The sequence below is a fragment of the Thalassophryne amazonica genome, chromosome 9 (assembly GCF_902500255.1).
Source record: "Thalassophryne amazonica chromosome 9, fThaAma1.1, whole genome shotgun sequence".
Lineage (NCBI taxonomy): Eukaryota > Metazoa > Chordata > Actinopteri > Batrachoidiformes > Batrachoididae > Thalassophryne > Thalassophryne amazonica.
The window spans coordinates 88,748,736-88,761,381 of NC_047111.1; the positions used below are offsets into that span (position 1 = coordinate 88,748,736).

The following is a 12,646-nucleotide window of genomic DNA, read 5'->3' on the forward strand; positions in this document are numbered from 1 at the left end:
AAAAGCTAACTTTGTTAGCTAATTAGCTTTACTTGGAAAAATCAGTTGGATCACTTACTTTCGCTAAATTTATTTCTTGTAACTTTTATACCGCTAACACGTTTTTGTGGGCATAGTGAATAAAACTTGACAGTTAAAAACATTTGTAAAGCCTGAAATCATACATTTTAGTTCCTGCCTGTTACATGTTTTGTAGCAGACAGACAGGTATGAGAGGTAGAGCTCAGTCCTCTTCAGCAGAGGAGACCTGACTACTAGATAGAAAGGAAGAGGAAAAAATATATATACACTCAACAAAAATATAAACGCAACACTTTTGGTTTTGCTCCCATTTTGTATGAGATGAACTCAAAGATCTAAAACTTTTTCCACATACACAATATCACCATTTCCCTCAAATACTGTTCACAAACCAGTCTAAATCTGTGATACTTCTCCTTTGCTGAGATAATCCATCCCATCTCACAGGTGTGCCATATCAAGATGCTGATTAGACACCATGATTAGTGCACAGGTGTGCCTTAGACTGTCCACAATAAAAGGCCACTCTGAAAGGTGCAGTTTTGTTTTATTGGGGGGGGGGGGGGGGGATACCAGTCAGTATCTGGTTGTGACCACCATTTGCCTCATGCAGTGCAACACATCTCCTTCGCATAGAGTTGATCAGGTTGTCAATTGTGGCCTGTGGAATGTTGGTCCACTCCTCTTCAATGGCTGTGCGAAGCTGCTGGATATTGGCAGGAACTGGTACACGCTGTCGTATACGCCGGTCCAGAGCATCCCAAACATGCTCAATGGGTGACATGTCCGGTGAGTATGCCGGCCATGCAAGAACTGGGACATTTTCAGCTTCCAAGAATTGTGTACAGATCCTTGCAACATGAGGCCATGCATTATCCTGCTGCAACATGAGGTGATGTTCTTGGATGTATGGCACAACAATGGGCCTCAGGATCTCGTCACGGTATCTCTGTGCATTTAAAATGCCATCAATAAAATGCACCTGTGTTCTTCGTCCATAACAGACGCCTGCCCATACCATAACCCCACCGCCACCATGGGCCACTCGATCCACAATATTGACATCAGAAAACCGCTCACTCACACACGACGCCACACACAGCTGTCTGCCATCTGCCCTGAACAGTGTGAACCGGGATTCATCAGTAAAGAGAACACCTCTCCATCATGCCAAACGCCAGCGAATGTGAGCATTTGCCCACTCGAGTCGATGACGAACTGGAGTCAGGTCTAGACCCCGATGAGGACGACGAGCATGCAGATGAGCTTCCCTGAGACGGTTTCTGACAGTTTGTGCAGAAATTCTTTGGTTATGCAAACCGATTGTTTCAGCAGCTGTCCGAGTGGCTGGTCCTCAGACGATCTTGGAGGTGAACATGCTGGATGTGGAGGTCCTGGGCTGGTGTGGTTACACGTGGTCTGCGGTTGTGAGGCAGTTGGAGTGTACGCCAAATTCTCTGAAACGCCTTTGGAGACGGCTTATGGGAGAGAAATGAACATTCAATACACGAGCAACAGCTCTGGTTGACATTCCTGCTGTCAGCATGCCAATTGCACGCTCCCTCAAATCTTGCGACATTGTGCTGTGTGATAAAACTGCAGCTTTCAGAGTGGCCTTTTATTGTGGGCAGTCTAAGGCACACCTGTGCACTAATCATGGTGTCTAATCAGCATCTTGATATGGCACACCTGTGAGGTGGGATGGATTATCTCAGCAAAGGAGAAGTGCTCACTATCACAGATTTAGACTGGTTTGTGAACAATATTTGAGGGAAATGGTGATATTGTGTATGTGGAAAAAGTTTTAGATCTTTGAGTTCATCTCATACAAAATGGGAGCAAAACCAAAAGTGTTGCGTTTATATTTTTGTTGAGTGTATAATTTATTTTCACAGCCATACAGTCCTGCAGACATGTCGCAGGACAGATGCACAGCAAGGCAGTTTTGATGCACAGCAAGGCAGTTTTCTTAATTTTAAACAAACTAATTCCAAACAAGTTATCAAAATTAACATCACCTCTGTCATTTTTACAAAGTGAAAATATTATCTATATGTTTTAGTTTAAAGTAATGCACTAATTTTGAAAGTTTTAGCATTTATAGACACACGTGCCAAAAGAGTGTGAATACCAATTGCCACACATTTGCTAAGTGCTGAATCACTTAAACAGAATCTTCAGTTTTCAAATTGCCTTTTTTTTGTTTTACAAATAAAAAAAATATGACATTTACAAATACAGATTTTTTTGTAAAAACCAACACACGTTACAGTAACTTGTGTGTTGGTTTTCACACACACACACACACACACAGCAGCCAACCACTGATGATAGGAAACTCATTTTCCCATAATGCCAAAAGGCATTATGGGAAAATGACATGTGCTGACACAAAAGGACTATTTCAATTTTCCTGATCTATAATCATCTAGTGAGTTGAACAGTTCAACTTGAACATCTCCAAGTAGTATTGCCTTGCTGTCGATACCTGTAGATTCGTCAAAATGGAGTGCATACCACGGTGATGTATTAATCATCTCCAACAACTGTGTCTCAATATCCTATGCTATTTCCTCAGTGTGTCGAGTGATGGTGCTAGCCAAGAGGCACCTATGCCATCTTTAATTTCAGTCTCTCCGAGAAGTTCACAGCAAATGTCTTTAGTGGTGGGTAGGATCAATTCTTCACCAATAGTGAATGGCTTCTTAGCCTTAGCAATACAGTTAGCCACCAAGTATGATGCTCTCAGTGCACTCACATTTGTTGATGTGATAGCCTTCAGTAATTGCTTCTGTCCTCCTTGTTCATGCTTTTTTCTTTCAAAATACTCCAACAGTTTGTCTTTTAATGCAGGGTGCATGGTGTCCAAGTAGCAAAGCAGTTTTGAAGGCTTCATTGGCTCACTGGAGAGCCAGTCATCACATATTATGCAGAGTGGGCGTGGTGTGTGGGAATCACCCATCTCGATAAGTCCATATTTTAAGAAGGATTTCTGGTATTGTTTGTTAAATGCAGCCTTCCTTTTCTTGGAAGTCATAGGCTCTTCTTTTGTCTCCTCACTTGGCTTTTTCACCTTCTTAAAGAAACCTTCCAAAAATGTTGTTTTACTCATTTTGCTATCTTGTGGGTTTAAATTTATTGGAAACGCATATCATGGGACTGAGACAAGCATCTTGACATGTGTCAACAGTGAGTCATAGGCAGATGCAATGGAGAGAATTGGGTCATTTTTCAAAATAAAGTCACTCAGACTCGGATAATAAATAAAACAAAAATAACTAAATTTATTCTTTTTGTGCAGCCTGATACCAAATGACCTACAGTCCGGTACCAGTCCTCGGGCCAGGGGTTGGGGACCCATGATATAGAGAACCCTGCTTTTTCAAAATGTATTAGCTGCATAACGCAACAATAAATCTGAAGGGCCAATAAATAGCCCCTGATGATTTATTAGAATAGAGGGACAATTATTCAGGTACATACAGACATTTGAAACTTCCATGATTTGAGCAACAAACAGTAGGTACTAATAGTCTGTGTACTCTGAACTTGTGTGAGGGTTGAGAGCTTACATCCCAAATATCTTGGTTTTGCAATGATTTGGTTTTGAGTAAAAGCACAGAGAAAGCCACAGATAGATCATTTCTATCACTCCCACAACTTTGACCCAAAGGTGTGGGTTTTTAACTTTTTTTCTTCCCTCATCAAAATGCTCCAAGATCATAAACCAGTAATCTGTGTAGGGTTTTCAGTCTGCTAGGTCATGTGATGTCTAGCAGCAGAAAAACAAGAACAACTGGACTTGCATATATACTCAAACATTTCTACACTCACCACAGATACTTTCTTGGGCTGGTCCTAGAACTAGATATTCTCCACCCACAAGTATTTCTTCCAAGACACCATCTTTAACTGCAGAGTCAAAAACAGCACATTAACACTGTTTACAATCAGCTTTGATGGCTTTTTAAAATGGAGGGTTGTTACCAGATGGTCGAGTTAAACCCACACAGCCAACAATTCGTGCCTTCATACACAGTTACATGGTAAATATGAGGGACACAAATGGGCATGCTTCCCAAGCTCATTGCACATACCCAACACAGACTGCAAGCACATGGACAATTTAAACTGTCACTAGCGTGCACAACTGTGAGGCAAACCAGCAACCAGCAGCCGGCCTGTAACACTACTCCCTTATTTCCTTAATCAGGCTATGTGTGGAAAAGGTTTGAATAATCCTGATGACAGATACAGAAGTGATGATGACAAACAGTGTGCACAGTTTGCACAACTCCAACAGCACATACAGCTGCAAGGGTTACACGTTGGACTGCGTTTATGGGTTTATCATAAAAACAAACCAAGATGGATTATACAGCAAATCATCATGGGAACAGTCACATAAAATTGCTACATGAAAGTGAGCAACTAAACCACCTTTGCTTTTTAGAACAAAATAATTTAGGTCAAACAGGCCTGTGCCATATGTAAACATGTTCATGTAGCAACCTCAACACCCATTATGCAAGAATGTAATAAAACAGGTTACTGAGGACCTGCTGAATCACTTGTATTAGCGTCTTTCTACATCACTTTTACTGTGTTATTCCACTAATCCTTTTGGTATCTTCCATTTGCATCAAGTCACATTAAGAGCTGGTGTAGAACAGTCTTTGTCACAAGCTTTTACAAAATTGCCTCAGGCAATAGGAATACTGTGTAAACACAAGCATCTGTGTAAAAGGAGTTTTCTACTTTTTATGTCCAACATTGAGTCTCTTAAAAAGACACACTGGCTGTGTCAGAATTCAGGGGTCTGTACCCTTCAGGTTTCACCCCTTCAGATACAGTGGAGGTCAGACAAACCATTTTGAAATGACATGGCCAGTCTAGCCCAAGGAATGTTGCATCATTACATTTCCTCACCCTTACCTCTTGTCGCTTGGCAATCTTGACAATTGTATGTGACAAGCAATCATAGTGAGCACAACTCATAGTTTAGTCATTTTTCAATACTTATTCATGCTTTACTTACAAATATTACTTATTTACAAAGTGCACATATGGAGCCCAATAATGTCTGTTGTCTTTCTTTTAAACAACTTTATCACCTGCTTTGTCTTGGGGGGGGTTGCGATCAAGCACCAATTCATGGAATTGTGATGACCATGAAGGATGCCACTTGATGTATCCTTCATTTGTGGGGGAAAGAAGGCTGCAAACATCACCTGCTTTACAAGTAGTCTTAGGAATGGGGTAGCCTAGTTGTGCAACATGTGACATCAACAGCTGACCATTATAGCCTTAAGGTGCCCTGACACTTGCACAACCCGCGCACTTACACATGCAGTGTCGTGACAATCCCACCCGCTGTTTTCTCAGCTGGATGCCGTGCTTTGTTCCACTGGCTGCCACGCGCTGTGCACTGGACGGGAATATAAAATAATTATTTTGTAGTGGATTAATCATTTTCTGTCAGAGTTGGCTGTTGAAAATGCCTATAATCGCTTCCGGAATCACAGCAGACCGCTCCAGCTGCAGCTTTTTTGTTTCTCTTGCACGCGCGCAAGCACTTAATGTGGTGGAGAATGCATTTGGAACAGTCTAAAAAGATAATTATTTGTAATGTTTATATTGTAATAGCTTGGTAAAACAGTTGCATGTTCATTCCTTCTTCTGTGCAGCTGTAAAACTATGTTTATGACAGATTCAACATCTCGTTATAATCGTTCAGAAGAGCTGCACTTTGATGCAGTGCACTGACGCAATTACCCGCACTGTTTCAGACTTGTCTGTGCGTTGTTCACATCATTAATGCGTGACGGAAAATTTGAACATTTTAAAATTTTCTTTGCACACGTGCACAAAGCCATGCACAGTTTACGATGGTTTACCTCGTGTTTGAGACGAGTTTACTCTCGTGCATAGCAGAGTGCGTGCAAGCGCACAGATCAACGTCGTGCAAGTGTCAGAAGGCCTTTAGAAGTGTACAGCCACTGAAATGAGACACATCCACTGTGCACCTACAATACTGCATGCAAAATAGCCCATGGCTCTGTATTTAGATTAAAAAACAGCATAAAAATCCAAATGTGCTTTGTAAGCATGATCCTGCTCGTATCACAGCTCTTGACATGGAGTGCTATCCAAATTTCAGCACCGGAGCTGTTAGTCTTTTCCTCACAATCAGTCTGAGAAAGATCTGTGCACTACCATCTTAATGAAACTACACTGTACCATGATTAGCTCCCACCTTGAACACTTTGAAATAAGTCTGTGTGTGTGTACTACTGTGTACGTGACAGTTGAAACTGTGTATTCACCACAAGACCACTGTCCAAATTCAAACAACGCACAAGGACATGTGCGTCTGTTGTGCAATTTATTATTTTTTTAAGCTTTTTGAAATCAAAGCCACAATAAAAACAGCAGCAGAGGGCACGTCGAAGGTTGTCTGGAAGACAAACCAACTGCCCCGACACATACAAAGTTCCTGACACACAGGAGACAAAGGTAAATTAGAGAGTTCATATGACTTTTCCAAGGTCAAATTCAAGCAATTTTCCAGCACTTTCATGATACATTTTCAAGCTTTACTAGTATGTTACAGCTGTGGTAAACTATATATTTATATGAATGCATACATAATCAAAACGATTATTTCAGTTTGAAAGACTTGTTATTATGCTACAGCATCTTCCACAAATTACATACTAGATGGCAATTTGAAATAAGTATGAGACAGCAGGTGCAGCAAAGCCGGGGCAAATGCTGAAAAAAATGTTGAAAATGAGGTGGTAATAATAATAATGACTTGGATTTATAGAACGTCTAATAGTTGTTAAGATAACAAACACGCTTACAAGTTGCATTATTCTTCATTCGTTTGAACATTCATATATTGGTGGTGGTAAGCTACTACTATAGCTACAGCTGCCCTTGGGCAGACTGAAAGAAGCGTGGCTGTCATTCTGCACCTATGGCCCCTCAGAGCTGTCGGTGTGTGTGTGTGCGCGCGCGGAATCAACAGGCTGCAGACTGCGAGGGAGGGGGTGCGTGAGAAAGATTCCTGAATGCAGGCATGACACGTTACAGTCTGAGAACCATCAGTGCGCAGCGAGCGCGGAGCAGAGAGAGGATTTTAACCCGAGTGAACATGTTAAAAAACAAACCCAAAACGTGAAGCTGCTTTTACTTCTCTCTGAACTTTCTCTAAAGGTGTGATTCTGCTGTTACCGTCCTGTTCACACCATGTGCGCATCGTATGCTGAATTTATGAGATCAAGAGATGAAATAAACAGTCAAATAGCTTTAAAAACATATTTAAAAAATGAGAATATATGAATGAACTGAGCCACAAAAAAAAAAAAAAAAAAAACCTGACATGGAGAAGCTGTGGTGATGTTCAGATGCACAGATCACAAAAGCAGGTGAGAACTCTGAACTTTAACAGCTGTTACTTTCCAAAGGTATTTATTTGTTCAATATGGGCTTAATGCAGTGTTTAAGCACAAAACGTGACTCATGAGGAGAAACAATGTCAGAAATGCAAACAGAAACAACAATTCAGAAAAAGTTGGGACTGTATGTAAAATGAAAATAAAAATAAAAATGTTGCACCATTCCCAGTTTCTCCACTCACAAAAGCCAAACGTTCTTCCAGAGTTGTGTAATTATACTACAATAGTAGAATATAAAGAAGGGGGAAAAAAAAAGAGAAAAAAAATAGACAATATATTCATCAATCGCAATTATTTGTCTGACAATTAATCGTCTCCAGAAATTCCTAACAATAAGGTCGCCACAAGGGCCGCCTCACTTATCAGAGGTAATAAATTAAACTCTGACTGCAAGCAGTCATATACGGGGCCTTGTGTCCCCGCCAGTGCCTCCCTGGGTCAGCATGATTTCTGATCAGGGGCCGACCCTCATCACACATGTGAAGTCTATGCAAGTCACACGTGTACCAATTTTCATCTCCCTACTCCAAAAAACCCTATGGGGAGTGTTTTTTGAAAGTTGCAAGGGGTGCTATAGAGGCATTTTGCCGCACCCTCGGGCGACACCCCTATCACCTGTAAAAGGTTGTCATGCTTGACCTCTGTATCAATTTTCCTGATGATGACATGACAAAATTAAAGCCATCAAAAGGAAGAACGTAATTTCATGGCGAAGGATCGATATTCAGCACACTGCTACACGGACGGCATTATTCGTAGCTTCACGGCGATCATCATGTATGTTCACCAAATTGTTCTGCATGTTTTAGAAGTGGAATGAAGTTGATGGGGTTAACTTTGTGACATCAGTACCTGTTAAAGTATAATGTTCCATGGCAAAGGGTCAAAATGGCAGCGCCATAGTGGCCACACCCTTCGTTATAGAAAAAAAAAGCTTTTGATAACTTGTGGAAATAAACACCAAAATGACAAGATAATTAAAAATGGCAGACTTCCTGTTTGGAGTAGACCAAAGGTGTGACATCAGTACCTGTTAAAGTATAAACAGGACATTTCCTGTTACCACCGGGGGGCGCTATGAGTTAGGTGGGAAGTTAATATATGCAGAGGTTCAGGGTGGAGCCCTCATGTCCAGCAACAGTGTGCTCCAAAATGCTCAGTAAAGTTTGACGAACCGTAGCAACCATGCCTTCTGACTGACAGAAATTCTTTTGATAACTTTTGATCAGCATGGGGTCATGATGATGATGTCTACCAAATTTAAAGATGATTGGATGAAATCCCTAGGACAAGTTCATTCAAATGTAAGTAGTGGAAATGGCCAAAAATGGCAACATTTACCTCAAAATCGAAACTTCAAATCAAAATGGCCGCCTTGCTGTCAACATTTCACGATGACGCTAAGGGACTTTTTTGTACGTCCCAACATGATAAATATGTGTACCGAATTTCGTGAGGCTACCACAAAAAAAAAAAAAAACAAAACAAAAAAACAAAAAAAACAACAAAGGGGAGAGCTGTTTTGAAAAATTGTAGGGGGCACCATTTCGCTGCAAGCATGTGTGGGACGCCCAAAATATCAAATTTCAGATCTGGTTGAACGACTTTGCAAAGTTTGGTGAGTTTTTGAGCATGGGAAAGGGGTGAAATTGGGGCTTGAAAAGTGGCAAGAATAATAAATTATAAATAAATAATAATAATCATAATAAACACCGCAATTACAAAAGGATCCTCGTAGGACTTTGTCCTACTCGGGCCCTAAATATTTATCCCTCTCACCATGGAAGTGCTAACATACACTTAACAAAAATATAAACGCAACACTTTTGGTTTTGCTCCTATTTGTATGAGATGAACTCAAAGATCTAAAACTTTTTCCACATACACAATATCACCATTTCCCTCAAATATTGTTCACAAACCAGTCTAAATCTGTGATAGTGAGCACTTCTCCTTTGCTGAGATAATCCATCCCACCTCACAGGTGTGCCATATCAAGATGCTGATTAGACACCATGATTAGTGCACAGGTGTGCCTTAGACTGTCCACAATAAAAGGCCACTCTGAAAGGTGCAGTTCTGTTTTATTGGGGAGGGATACTAGTCAGTATCTGGTGTGACCACCATTTGCCTCATGCAGTGCAACGCATCTCCTTCGCATAGAGTTGATCAGGTTGTCAATTGTGGCCTGTGGAATGTTGGTCCACTCCTCTTCAATGGCTGTGCGAAGTTGCTGGATATTGGCAGGAACTGGTACACGCTGTTATATACGCCGGTTCAGAGCATCCCAAACTTGCTCAATGGGTGACATGTCCGGTGAGTATACCGGCCATGCAAGAACTGGGACATTTTCAGCTTCCAAGAATTGTGTACAGATCCTTGCAACATGGGGCCGTGCATTATCCTGCTGCAACATGAGGTGATGTTCTTGGATGTATGGCACAACAATGGGCCTCAGGATCTCGTCACGGTATCTCTGTGCATTCAAAAATGCATCAATAAAATGCACCTGTGTTCTTCGTCCATAACAGACGCCTGCCCATACCATAACCCCACCGCCACCATGGGCCACTCGATCCACAACACTGACATCAGAAAACCGCTCACTCACACGACGCCACACACGCTGTCTGCCATCTGCCCTGAACAGTGTGAACCGGGATTCATCCGTGAAGAGAACACCTCTCCAACGTGCCAAACGCCAGCGAATGTGAGCATTTGCCCACTCAAGTTGGTTACGACGACGAACTGGAGTCAGGTCGAGACCCCGATGAGGATGACAAGCATGCAAATAAGCTTCCCTGAGACGGTTTCTGACAGTTTTGTGCAGAAACTTCTTGGTTATGCAAACCGATTGTTTCAGCAGCTGTCCGAGTGGCTGGTCTCAGACGATCTTGGAGGTGAACATGCTGGATGTGGAGGTCCTGGGCTGGTGTGGTTACACGTGGTCTGCGGTTGTGAGGCTTGGCTGGATGTACTGCCAAATTCTCTGAAACGCCTTTGGAGACGGCTTATGGTAGAGAAATGAACATTCAATACACGAGCATACAACAGCTCTGGTTGACATTCCTGCTGTCAGCATGCCAATTGCACGCTCGCTCAAATCTTGCGATATCTGTGGCATTGGGCTGTGTGATAAAACTGCAGCTTTCAGAGTGGCCTTTTATTGTGGGCAGTCTAAGGCACACCTGTGCACTAATCATGGTGTCTAATCAGCATCTTGATATGGCACACCTGTGAGGTGGGATGGATTATCTCAGCAAAGGAGAAGTGCTCACTATCACAGATTTAGACTGGTTTGTGAACAATATTTGCAGGAAATGGTGATATTGTGTATGTGGAAAAAGTTTTAGATCTTTGAGTTCATCTCATACAAAATGGGAGCAAAACCAAAAGTGTTGCGTTTATATTTTTGTTGAGTGTATTTTCCAACTCAGTTTTCTGACACTAGTAACAGCTTTTAGAAGATTCAGTTAACATAACTACTGTAGCTTCTACTACAATCTTCTAGCCCTAAAACACAACATTCAACAAGTTAATATGTGGCCTTTTTCTTACGCTGTCAGTCGTATGGCCACACAGTTTAAACTGTTTTCCAGCAGCCACAGTAAAAGTCAAAATTGTGATACCACATGTAGTAGCTGTGTTGCTGCATGAAAGAGCAAGGGGGAGAGAGAAAAAAATCTGGTAAACAAGTTAATATAACCCCATGCAGGTATTGCAAAGCAACGTCTGATACAGACTGCTTCAGTTCAACGCTGGCAAAACAACAGAAAATAAGGAGGGAGCACGAGCACGCACACACGCCATAGTTTGTGGAAGAAGGGGTGACTCCAAAAGTTCTATGCACGCCTTTTATTCAGTAAATTTTCCCTACAGACTCTTTCCCAGCACACGCAATAAGACACTCATTTATTTTTATGCGCGCGCGCACACACACACACACACCACTAGCGTGAACCGTAGTTTAATAATCTCCTTGTTTGTTGTACACGTTTCTAAAATAATAAAGAAGAAATAAGCTTTGCTTCAGCCCACACCCTTTCGGACTCACTAGTTTTGTCTGTGTTTGTTTGTGGAATTGTTCATTTTTTTCTATTTGAATATTTTGTGTGCCGAATAAAAAACTTTGTCACTAAGATACTGATTATAAGTGTGGTCTGGGTCTAGTTGTTAAAAAAACATAACGTTGCGTCTTTAAATTTATCAACTTATTGCCGAGTTAATACGTGTAGAAATTAATTTCTCACAAAAAAATCAGTTATTTAGTTACGAATTATAGAGGACAATTAACTTTCAATATTTCTACGAGGTGTCTAACGACGCAGGACGGAAGGACTATAGCTAGCTAATGCTAAGCTAGTTTAAGACGGGAAACTCTTCCTGCTTCAACGCCTCTAGGCGCAGAACACAGGGAATAAAAATGTTAACACTCGCACAATTTACTTAACACAAGTGAGACACGTTATAGGGTTAACTTGTAGTTAATCCATAAACTGCGCTACTCACTGCCGGTGTGCCAGAAATTCCACAGAGTGTCCAGTGTGGAGTTCTGCCTCCTCCACGTAGGGACAAAAGTAACAGCAGAAGGAATGTGGAACACGCCCACCTGGTGACGTCACAATCGACTGGTTGGAAATTTGATGTGTGGATTTCTGTTTCCTACAGCTGTTCATTTTTGGCATAGTCATTTGGCGAGTTTGCGTTAAAGTTGGAGAGAGAGAGAGAGAGAGAGAGAGAGAGAGAGAGAGAGAGAAATTTGTCCCAAAATTTAATTCAACTATTTTTTTATTAGTAAAGATCGTTTTGTGGTTTATTTTCTGAGGATTTATTTAATTTATTTTAATAATGGCAGCATGGTGGGTGGTTAGTGGTTAGCACTGTTGCCTCACAGCAAGAATGTCATGGGATCGATTCCCACCTGTGGAGTTTGCATGTTCTCTCCGTGTTTCCGTGGGTTCCCTCTGGGTGCTTCGGTTTACTCCCACATTTAAAGAGATGCAGGTTAGGTGAATTGGAAACTTTATAATTGCCCAGGTCTCAATCTTAATGGGACTAACCAGGTTAAAAAAAATAAAATAAAATTTGGGGTTGTGAATATATTAAATTATTTTGGATTGAGTTGTGCCCGTTTATGGTTAATAAGACCAATATAGTCTTCA

The 12,646-nt window shown here is 41.4% G+C and overlaps 1 protein-coding gene across 3 annotated transcripts in view; it reads right to left on the bottom strand.

Annotated features, from left to right (window-relative positions):
- Positions 1–12,072, bottom strand: part of pls3 (plastin 3 (T isoform)) — a 64,730-nt gene extending 52,658 nt beyond the window's left edge. For 2 of the 3 annotated variants that reach the window (XR_004562770.1, XM_034178712.1), the window contains exon 1: positions 11,994–12,072. The gene's annotated coding sequence lies outside the window, so the exon portion shown is untranslated. Of the gene's footprint in view, positions 1–3,855; positions 3,875–11,993 lie in introns of those variants that run through there. The other variant, XM_034178713.1, reaches the window with a different exon arrangement.
- Between the last annotated feature and the right edge of the window lie 574 nt (positions 12,073–12,646).